General features: G+C 45.3%; 1 pseudogene; it reads left to right on the top strand.

Annotated features, from left to right (window-relative positions):
• Positions 1–1067: 1067 nt before the first annotated feature.
• LOC141012614 (extracellular calcium-sensing receptor-like) lies at positions 1068–9949 on the top strand (annotated as a pseudogene).
• Positions 9950–11139: the final 1190 nt, after the last annotated feature.

Here is an 11139-nt window from a genome sequence, read left to right on the forward strand (position 1 = left end):
TATTTTAGTTTACAATAATGGCAAAAAGATTGTCCAAGAGGGGTCCTAGTCCAACGTTCAGATACTAAACCCACTTTGAATGTCCACAGACGTCCAAGAGGTTCCCTCTTCAGACATTTAAATACATAACCGGTGTTGCATGTCCACAGATGTCGAAGTGGGGCCCTTAGCCCGTGTTGCACATCCACAAATGTCCAAGACAGGTACAAGTCAGACGTTCAGATACCAAACTTCACTTTTTTTCAAATCTGTTCCTTCAAAAAAAAAAGAAAAGTAGTGGAATGCTCAACACAGTCTTCAGTTAAATGAATAATATATATATATATTTGTAGGATTTTTTCTTTTGTACGTTGCATTTTTTTTCTTGAAATTTCAGTGTCTTGTTTTGAATATCCTTTTACTGTCTTCTTTCGCAACAAATGTCAAATGTTAAATAAAAGCTTACTTAATTTTAAAAAGTGCGTGGTAATGAGTTCAGTGTCAATATGTTGATAACATTCTTTCAAATGAATCATAGTGGAACAAAAATTCTGCTGATTTTTTAAAAATGTGTTTAAATAACCTGTTCAAGATGTGAATTTATTAAACTATAGGTACAAACAAATGTAATATGAATTCAAACGATAAAAAGGTTTAAGAGTAGGACAAAATTAAGATGATATCTGGTGCTTGTAGTGGTAACTTGACAAGAGGAGAAGAGAGACAGTGACTCTTAATGGGGGAAATTCTACATGTCACCCACAGAAAACAAACGTCAGGTCATCAAAAACGAAAGGGAATCTGCTCTCTCATGTATAGCTTTCTGACGCACAGTAGAAGGGGGGAAGCTTTTCTCTGAAAATCTATATAAACCTGTGCAAACAGTCTGCTCGCATGCAGACACTTTAGTGATGGAAATCTCCGCTCTCTTTATTGGCCTGATCTTGTCTCTGAGTTTGTGTGAGCTGAACTCAGCTCTGAAACAAAGCACTGGGCTTACAGAGGAAAGGACTGGTGCTGGGGTCAGCAGTGAGGCCTCATCTGTGAAATGTAAACTCCAGGGTACCACTCGTCTACCTGTATTCTCAATGGATGGTGACTACATTATTGGTGGTGTTTTTGCCATTCACCACTACACGCATACACCGGTGCATGACTACACCACCATGCCTGAGCCACTAAAGTGCACAGGGAGGTTAGTAAGAGGGCAACGTGGTGGATAAGAGGGTGTTATACTATATGGGGTTAGAAATGTTTTGCCTTGTATGATGAAAGTTCATGTATAATATTTAAAACTTTTGCAAATGTATGTTTCATTACCAGGATAAGAAAAAAAAATTAAGCCATTTTTGATCGACATGTTGACTATTTTTAAATGTGTGCATTATGGACTGATATCTAATCCTGTGTTTTGAATTCTGGTGGTTACTCTGTGATGTACATTTTGTTCACAGCTGCAGTGCATCAGTGATAATTCCCATGAACAGCAGTTCTGCTTAATTGTGTCTTATCTGTTAAAAATGTGTCCTCATCACATAAAGATTTGAACAATTAAATGAGTTTCTGTGTGCAGCATTGACTCTCGTGAACTGCGCTTCTCGCGCACAATGGTCTTCGCCATCGAGGAGATTAACAACAGCACAGAGCTGCTGCCAGGGATCAAACTTGGTTATCAGATCCATGACTCATGCACCACAGTGCCTGTGGCGATGCATGTGACATTCCAGCTTTCAAATGGCCTGGACCCTGTGTTTTACACTGGTGACAATTGCTCACAATCTGGTATGGTGATGGCTATTGTCGGTGAGTCTGAGTCCACGCTATCCATCAGCATGTCCCGCGTCATCGGGCCCTTCAACATTCCTCAAGTAAATATTATGAGTTTGTTTCAAAATATTTCTTCAATATTGGCCAGTGCCGATTTTTTTTCTGTCCTGTAAATTTATTACAATGCTGAATTTATTTAGGTGAGCTACTTTGCCACTTGTGCATGCCTGTCTGATAAGCAGCAGTACCCGAGTTTCTTCAGAACAATCCCCAGTGACCAGTTCCAGACTGATGCACTTGCCAAGCTGATAAAACATTTTGGCTGGACTTGGATAGGTGCTGTCCGGTCAGATTCAGACTATGGCAATAATGGCATGGCATCTTTCCTGCAGGCAGCACAGAAGGAGGGGATCTGTGTTGAATACTCTGAATCTTTACATCGGACCCACCCACGTAGCAGAATTGGGAGAGTAGCTGATGTTATCCGCAGGTTTCTGCATCACTGATTGTGCTTTTGTTGCCTGTGCTGTCACTGAACATCTCCATGCAAAACCACAAAAAAATGTAGTGTTCAAACATAAGATGGGAGACTATTTGATCATCTTAGTGGCAAATTGGGAATGTAGGCCTATATTTATTCATCAAGTGTGTTCTATTACATGATGAGACCAATATTCTATATTCAACACAAAAAATTATAATTTGCAAGTATTCTTTATCTCTCATATTCATTATTGTATTAATCAGGTAGCCTAACTCTCATTGTTCTTTATCTTAAGAATCTTGATAATGTTTTGGTATAATATAATATTTACTATGATGTCCCTGCAGGTCGACAGCTGTGGTTATTGTGGCATTTACAGCCTCTGCAGAATTAACACTCCTGCTGGGAGAGCTGTCGCTCAAGCCTTCTCCACCTCGCCAGTGGATAGGCAGTGAATCCTGGGTAACTAACCGAGAAATGCTGAAGTTCAACTTCTGTGCTGGAGCAATCGGATTTGGCATTCAAAAATCTGTCATCCCAGGTCTGAGAGAATTCTTGCTGGATCTGTCTCCAACTAAAGTGGCTGCCTCTCCAGTGCTCACTGAGTTCTGGGAGGGTGCGTTCAACTGCAGGATGGGAAAAAGTGAGAAAGTTGTACATTGCTGACATTCATAGTCTGGTCCATGTGGTTGTGTTTTGTTGATTATCTGTTTTGAGAGGGCCTCCTGTGTTAAAATGTCAGCAGCTGCTTTACGATCAAACCCCAGATTTCTGCTGAGAGGGAAATCTATTGATATCAAAGAACACAGTGGACATAATTATGTGATTACATCTTTTGGCAAAAACTGAAAGAGATGCTTATATAAAAGAAAATAGATTAAACCAGTTGGCCCTACTTTTAAGTATGTTTTATACATTTATTAGAACAATGTTGATACACATTGTGGAATCACCAAACTCTTAAAAATGCACAACAATGACCCTTGGGCTCTTAGTACTGTATTGTATTTTCGTTTCTTTTTCTTATTTTTGTTAACTTTTGGGGAGGTGGGTCTGTTGTCTATCCAGATAACAGCACTATTCTTCTGTTTCTATTTCAATGTTTGAAGAATAACTTTGCTATAGAGCAGCACATGTTTTAATTCTTATTACATTTAAGCAGTACCATATGAGTTTCTACAAGGCATGTTTTGTGGTTAAAAAAAGTGAAACGGAAAGCAAAAAACAATAATACACACATTAGAAAGAATAATATCACATTCTCAGATCATTTCTTTAAGACACTTTATTGTCATTTCTTACAAATGTATGTTCATACATAGGCTGAAACGAAAATACCGTTTCTCACCAGCTTCTAGCATTTCTGTACTAAAAGGAATAAATAATTAAAACAAGTTAAAATCTTATCAACTCCATCCATCCATTATCTGCCGCTTATCCGGGGCCGGGTCGCGGGGGCAGCTGCCTGAGCAGGGATACCCAGACTTCCCTCTCCCCGGACACTTCCTCCAGCTCCTCCGGGAGGATCCCAAGGCGTTCCCAGGTCAGCCGGGTGACATAGTCACTCCAGCGTGTCCTGGGTCTTCCTCGGGGTCTCTTCCTCCCGGTGGGGCATGCCTGGAACACCTCCCGAGGGAGGCGTCCAGGGGGCATCCGATACAGATGCCCGAGCCACCTCAGCTGACTCCTCTCGATGTGGAGGAGCAGCGGTTCTACTCCGAGCTCCTCCCGCGTGACAGAGCTCCTCACCCTATCTCTAAGGGAGCGCCCTGCCACCCTGCGGAGGAAACTCATTTCGGCCGCTTGTATCCGGGATCTTATTCTTTCGGTCATGACCCAAAGTTCATGACCATAGGTGAGGGTAGGAACGTAGACTGACCGGTAAATCGAGAGCTTCGCCTTTCGGCTCAGCTCTCTCTTCACCACGACAGACCGATACAACGACCGCATTACTGCGGCCGCCGCACCGATCCGCCTGTCAATCTCACGCTCCATCCTTCCCTCACTCGTGAACAAGACCCCGAGATACTTAAACTCCTCCACTTGAGGCAGGAACTCTCCCCCAACCCGGAGGGAACAAGCCACCTTTTTCCGGTCGAGAACCATGGCCTCAGACTTGGAGGTGCTGATTCTCATCCCAACTGCTTCACACTCGGCTGCAAACCGCCCCAGAACATGCTGGAGGTCCCGGCTCGAAGGAGCCAACAAGACAACATCATCTGCGAAAAGCAGGGATGAAATCCGGTGGCTCCCGAACCAGATCCCCTCCGGCCCATGACTGCGCCTAGAAATTCTGTCCATAAAAATAATGAACAGAACCGGTGACAAAGGGCAGCCCTGCCGGAGTCCAACATGTACTGGAAACAGGTCTGACTTACTGCCGGCAATGCGAACCAAGCTCCTGCTCCGGTCGTACAGCCCTTAGTAGAGGGCCCTCGACCCCGTACTCCCGAAGCACCCCCCACAGAATGCCACGAGGGACACGGTCGAATGCCTTCTCCAAGTCCACAAAACACATGTGGACTGGTTGGGCAAACTCCCATGAACCCTCCAGCACCCTGCTGAGGGTATAGAGCTGGTCCAGTGTTCCACGGCCAGGACGAAAACCGCATTGTTCCTCCTGAATCCGAGGTTCGACTATCGGCCGAATTCTCCTCTCCAGTACCCTGGAATAGACTTTACCAGGGAGGCTGAGGAGTGTGATCCCCCGGTAGTTGGAACACACCCTCCGGTCCCCCTTTTTGAATAGAGGGACCACCACCCCGGTCTGCCAGTCCAGAGGCACTGTCCCTGACTGCCACGCGATGTTGCAGAGACGTGTCAGCCAAGACAGCCCCACAACATCCAAAGACTTGAGGTACTCAGGGTGGATCTCATCCACCCCCGGTGCTTTGCCACCGGGCAGCTTCCGGACTACCTCGGTGACTTCGGCTTGGGTGATGAATGGATCAACCTCCGAGTCCCCAGCCTCTGCTTCCTCTATGGAAGACATGTCAGTGGGATTGAGGAGATCCTCGAAGTACTCCTTCCACCGCCCGACGATATCCCCAGTCGAGGTCAACAGCTCCCCGCCTCCACCGTAAACAGTGTTGGCGGGGTGCTGCTTCCCCTTCCTAAGGCGCCGGATGGTTTGCCAGAATTTCCTCGAGGCCGACCGGTAGTCCTTCTCCATGGCCTCCCCGAACTTTTCCCAGGCCCGAGTCTTTGCTTCCGCGACCGCCCGTGCTGCAGCACGCTTGGCCTGCCGGTACCCGTCAGCTGCCTCAGGAGTCCCCCGAGCCAGCCAGGCTCGATAGGACTCCTTCTTCAGCTTGACAGCATCCCTTACTGTCGGTGTCCAACACCGAGTTCGGGGATTGCCGCCACGACAGGCACCGGAGACCTTACGGCCACAGCTCCGAACAGCCGCGTCAACAATGGAGGCGGAGAACAAGGCCCATTCGGACTCAATGTCCCCAGCCTCCCTCGGGATTTGGTCAAAGCTCTCCCAGAGGTGGGAGTTGTAGACCTCCCCGACAGAGGGATCCACCAGACGTTCCCAGCAGACCCTCACAGTACGTTTGGGTCTGCCAAGTCTGTCCAGCTTCCTCCCCTGCCAGCGAAACCAACTCACCACCAGGTGGTGATCAGTTGACAGCTCAGCCCCTCTCTTCACCCGAGTGTCCAAGACATACGGCCGGAGGTCAGATGACACGACCACAAAGTCGATCATCGACCTCCGGCCTAGGGTGTCCTGGTGCCATGTGCACTGATGAACACCCTTATGCTTGAACATGGTGTTCGTTATGGACAAACTGTGACTGGCACAGAAGTCCAACAACAGAACACCACTCGGGTTCAGATCAGGGAGGCCGTTCCTCCCAATCACTCCCCTCCAGGCAACACTGTCGCTGCCTACGTGAGCGTTGAAGTCCCCCAGCAGAACGATGGAGTCCCCAGTTGGAGCACTCTCCAGTACCCCTCCCAGGGACCCCAAGAAGGCCGGGTACTCTGCACTGCCGTTTGGCCCATAGGCCGAAACAACAGTGAGAGACCTATCCCCGACCCGGAGGCGCAGGGAGACGACCCTCTCGTTCACCGGGGAAAACTCCAACACATGGCGGCTGAGCTGGGGAGCTATGAGCAAGCCCACACCAGCTCGCCGCCTCTCACCGCGGGCAACTCCAGAGTAGAAGAGAGTCCAGCCTCTCTCAAGGAGTTGGGTTCCAGAGCCCAGACTGTGCGTGGAGGAGAGCCCGACTATCTCTAGCCGGTAGCGCTCAACCTCCCGCACCAGTTCAGGCTCTTTCCCCCTCAGCGAGGTGACATTCCATGTCCCCATGGCTAGAGTCACCGTCCGGGGATTGGGTCGCCGGGGCACCCGCCCAGGACAGCCACCCAAATCACACCGCACCGGCCCCTTCTGAACCCTCCTGCGGGTGGTGGGCCTACTGGCCTACTTATCAACTAAAAAAGATAATGATTTAAACGAGAAAAAAACATGGCATTCATACATCAGCGTGTCTATAATAAAGTGCTTTAAGTGCGAGGTGACCGACCTACTGAGGGGGAGGGTTGGGTGTGAATGTGTGTGTGGGTAAGGGGCGCAGTGCATTTCACCAGCCTTACAGCTTGTGGGAAGAAGCTGTTCAGCATCCTGGTGGATCTGCAGCAGATGCTCCTGTACCTCTTCCCAGACGGCAGGAGGGAGAAGAGTCCATGAGAGGGGTGATGAGGGTCCCTAATGATGGCGGCAGCTCTGTGGATGCAGCGCTGCTTGTAGATCTCCTTCAGGAAGGGCAGAGGGGCACCAATGATTCTGCTGGCTGTTTTCACTATCCGGTTGAGCTGCTGTTGTTCGTATGCATTGCAGCTCCCAAACCAGGAAGTGAAACTGTATGTGAGAATGCTTTCAATGGTGCTTTTATTTGCACTTATTAGAACAGCTGAGGTAAGTATGTAATTAATTAAAAAGTTATGGACATTTTTTTGCCTTTTGGACTTCACATCATAACATCTGATTACTGATCTGTGTTAAATGGACTTGGTATACATAACTGCCAACACAGCACGAATCAGCTTGAGGAAAGTAGACAAAAGCATGTCTGCAAAATTTTATGTAAAAGAACCATTTCTTATAAATAAATCAGAAAAGTATAGATACACATGTTTTAAGGCATTGTTGGCAGTTTAAATAAAAAATAGAAATCATGAATTAAAAATAATCATAGTAAAATCATACATATTGTCAATGCTAAAAACATGTTCCCTTTCCTTTGTGTGCTTTTAGATGCAGCCAAAGAAGAAACTGTGTGTGATGGAACTGAAGACATACAGACGCTACAGAGCCCATACACTGACACATCTCAGCTCCGAGCCACTAACATGGTGTACAAGGCTGTTTATGCAATAGCACATGCCATTCATAGTGCAGCATGTGAGGACGCAAATTCTACAGCTCAGTGTGACAAATTCACTAGGATGGAGTCCAAACAGGTCAATGAACATGATTACATGAACATAACCAATGTCATGTTACCATGATAATGTAATTTATAAAATTTAGGTTAACGTTTTCCCTTCTCTACCTCCTTGTCTAACTTTATTTATCCTCACAGGTTCTTAGCCAGCTCAAGAAAGTGAATTTTTCTCAAAATGGTTATGATGTGTCATTTGATGCCAATGGGGATCCTGTGGCCACATACGAGCTGGTTAACTGGCAACAAAGTGAGAGTGGCAGCATTGAGATGGTGACAGTAGGGCTTTATGATGCATCACTGCCGGAGGGCCAGGAGTTCCGCATCAACAGGAATCTCACTTGGATGAATGGTGGCAAACATGTAAGGAGCCCAACAGCAATAATCTAATGCATTAGAATTTCAAATTTGGTGATCTAAAGGGGTACAAAATTTGCCTGGACCCTGGCAATGCAGATGGGTCACTCTGGGGTTTGGGTAAGGGGACGAAGAGACTGGTTAAAACTTAAATGAAAGGACAAGCTAGAATGGTACAGTGACATAGGCTGGTCAGCGCTGGAGGAAGGGCAGTAGGACAACCGGATGGCGAAGCTACTAGAAGCTGAATGAACTGGCAAAATTGGCAGTAAAGGCAGTGCCTCTCACAGGTCCCTGCCAGAGGCCAGTGGCAAAGACGGAAATCCTCTCAATGCTGGGAAGGAGAGTCTAAAAAGGCGGATCCCCTCTGCAGGCCAGAGACAAAGACTGACACCTAACAGACTGGACAATGACAGGCTGGGGGCTAGAATGGTGCAGGTTAGCTGATTGTGAGAAGAGGAGGCTGCAGTGACTGGCTCTTTTGGCCAGCATGCTTGTTGTCGTCATAGTGCAAATTAGCTGACTGAAGGCTTGCATACTGATTTTTAATATATTTGTATATGTAGAAATATAGTAGACAGGAAGCACTGTGACAGAAGGGCCTTTTTCTATGAACAAGAGTAATTGTTACTGGAAGAAAATAACAATTGCAATACACATATTGGCATTTGACTATTGTTTAAAGACGATCTTGAAAATGTGTAATCCAATCCTTTTATTGATCAACCTGCATGGCACACCAGAATATGTGTGAGTTTGTTTGTATGTATGTATGTGCCAGGTGCCTGTGTCCATGTGCAGTGAAAGCTGTCCTCCAGGAACTCGTAAAGTGCTTCAGAAAGGAAAACCCATCTGATGTTATGACTGTATATCGTGTCCTGAGGGAGAGATTAGCAATACTACAGGTATGTTCTTTCCTTTTTCTTTCCTTCCTTTTTTCTCTTTTTTAAGACATGTCTACAACATCAACTTTATTACTGCTAAAAGCCCTCTCCTATTCATTTCAGATTCCCCTGATTGTTTCCCTTGCCCCAAGGAGTTCTGGCCTAATGCAGAGAGAGACACTTGTTTCCCAAAGCCTGTAGAGTTTCTTTCCTTTGACGAGGTCCTAGGAATCATCCTGGCAGCATTCTCAGTTGGTGGTGCCTGTCTTGCCATTGTAACAGCGGCTATCTTCTTTCGTCACAGGACATCCCCAATAGTCAGGGCCAACAACTCTGAGCTGAGCTTCCTGCTGCTCTTCTCTCTGACTCTATGTTTCTTATGTTCATTAACTTTCATTGGAACACCCTCCGATTGGTCCTGCAGGCTGCGGCACACAGCATTTGGGATCACCTTCGTCCTCTGTATCTCTTGTGTTCTTGGGAAAACTATAGTCGTGTTAATGGCCTTCAAAGCTACACTCCCAGGTAGTAATGTCATGAAATGGTTCGGCCCTCTACAGCAAAGGATAACTGTTGTATCTTTCACATTCATTCAAGTTTTAATATGTACTATTTGGTTGTGTCTTAATCCTCCTTTTCGATTGAAAAACCTAACTATATATAAGGAGAGAATCATCCTAGAGTGTGCATTAGGATCAGCTATTGGGTTCTGGGTTGTACTTGGGTACATAGGCCTACTGGCTCTCTTTTGCTTAGTGTTAGCTGTCCTAGCCCGGAAACTACCTGATAATTTTAATGAGGCCAAACTGATCACCTTCAGCATGCTGATATTTTGTGCAGTCTGGATCACCTTTATACCAGCGTATGTCAGCTCTCCTGGGAAATTTACTGTGGCTGTGGAGATATTTGCCATTTTGGCCTCCAGTTTTGGACTGATACTGTGTATATTTGCTCCAAAGTGTTACATCATATTGTTTAAGCCAGAGAAGAACACCAAGAAACATTTAATGAACAAAAATTAATCCTAAAACACTTGAGGTTTGGGAATAGTTAATATATAACAAACAGTAAAGACCTGACCTATTCAAGTGATGGCCTGTCCCATCTGTCTCAAAGATGTCAAATATACGTCCCTGTTGAACTTTCAAAAGACTTCCACTGAAGAGCCAATGGAAAAATGGAAAGAATGAACATTTTTGCAGCACCTTTTTTAGACGTCTATTAAACGTTCACTATTGACCTCTAGGTGACTTTCTTACATGGTTCAAAATAAAAAATTTTGCGACATATTTTTGAGACGTCTCTTTAATTTTCAGTCCTGACATCCTAGTGAATTCCTTCCAGGGTTCAAAATGAAAGCTGCAATGGATTCTGCTGAGGCAGGCACTTTACCATGTGAGCTATATAGTTAGTTCATTTAATCTATTCTTCATCTTAATCTTTGTTAATGACTGAATGCCTAAGTGCTTAACTGTTATTTTCACTACAATTTGATTATTTACCTTAATTTAAACACCTATTTTAGTTTATAATAATGACAAAAAGATTGGTTCAGATGTTGAACCTACATTAGTATACGTCCAAAACGGGTTCTGGATAGACGTCAAGATATTTAGCTTGCTTGCATGTCCACAAACATCCAAAAAGGGTCCTACCTTGACATTAAGATATTTAACCTTTTTTACACATTAACAGACATCCTAAAGGGTCCCAGTCAGATGTTCAAATATTCAACCTGTTGTGCGCATCCATAGGCATCCAAAAGGGTCCCAAGCCAGACGTTCAGATATTTGACCCGTGTTGCACATCCACAAATGTCCAAGAGGGGTCCTAACCCGACGTTCAGATACTAAACTAACTTTGAATGTCCACAGACGTTCAAGAGGTTCCCTTTTCATTCATTTAAATATATAACCGGTGTTGCATGTCCACAGAAGTCCAAGAGGGGCCCTTAGCCTGTGTTGCACGTCCACAAACGTCCAAGACAGGTACAAGTCAGACGTTCAGATACCAAACTTGTTTTGAACATCCATAGAAGTCTTAAAAGCTCCCTAGAAAGAAAATGAAATGAAATGAAAATTTAAACAGATGTTTAAATATTTAACCTGTGTTGCATGTCTATAAACATCCAAGACAGGTCCTTGTCAGACGTTCAGATACCCATCCTATTGTAAATGTCCAAAGACGTTAAAGGGGTCCTAGTCAGTCGTCC

Source organism: Pagrus major, chromosome 2 (assembly GCF_040436345.1).
Source record: "Pagrus major chromosome 2, Pma_NU_1.0".
NCBI classification, from domain to species: domain Eukaryota; kingdom Metazoa; phylum Chordata; class Actinopteri; order Spariformes; family Sparidae; genus Pagrus; species Pagrus major.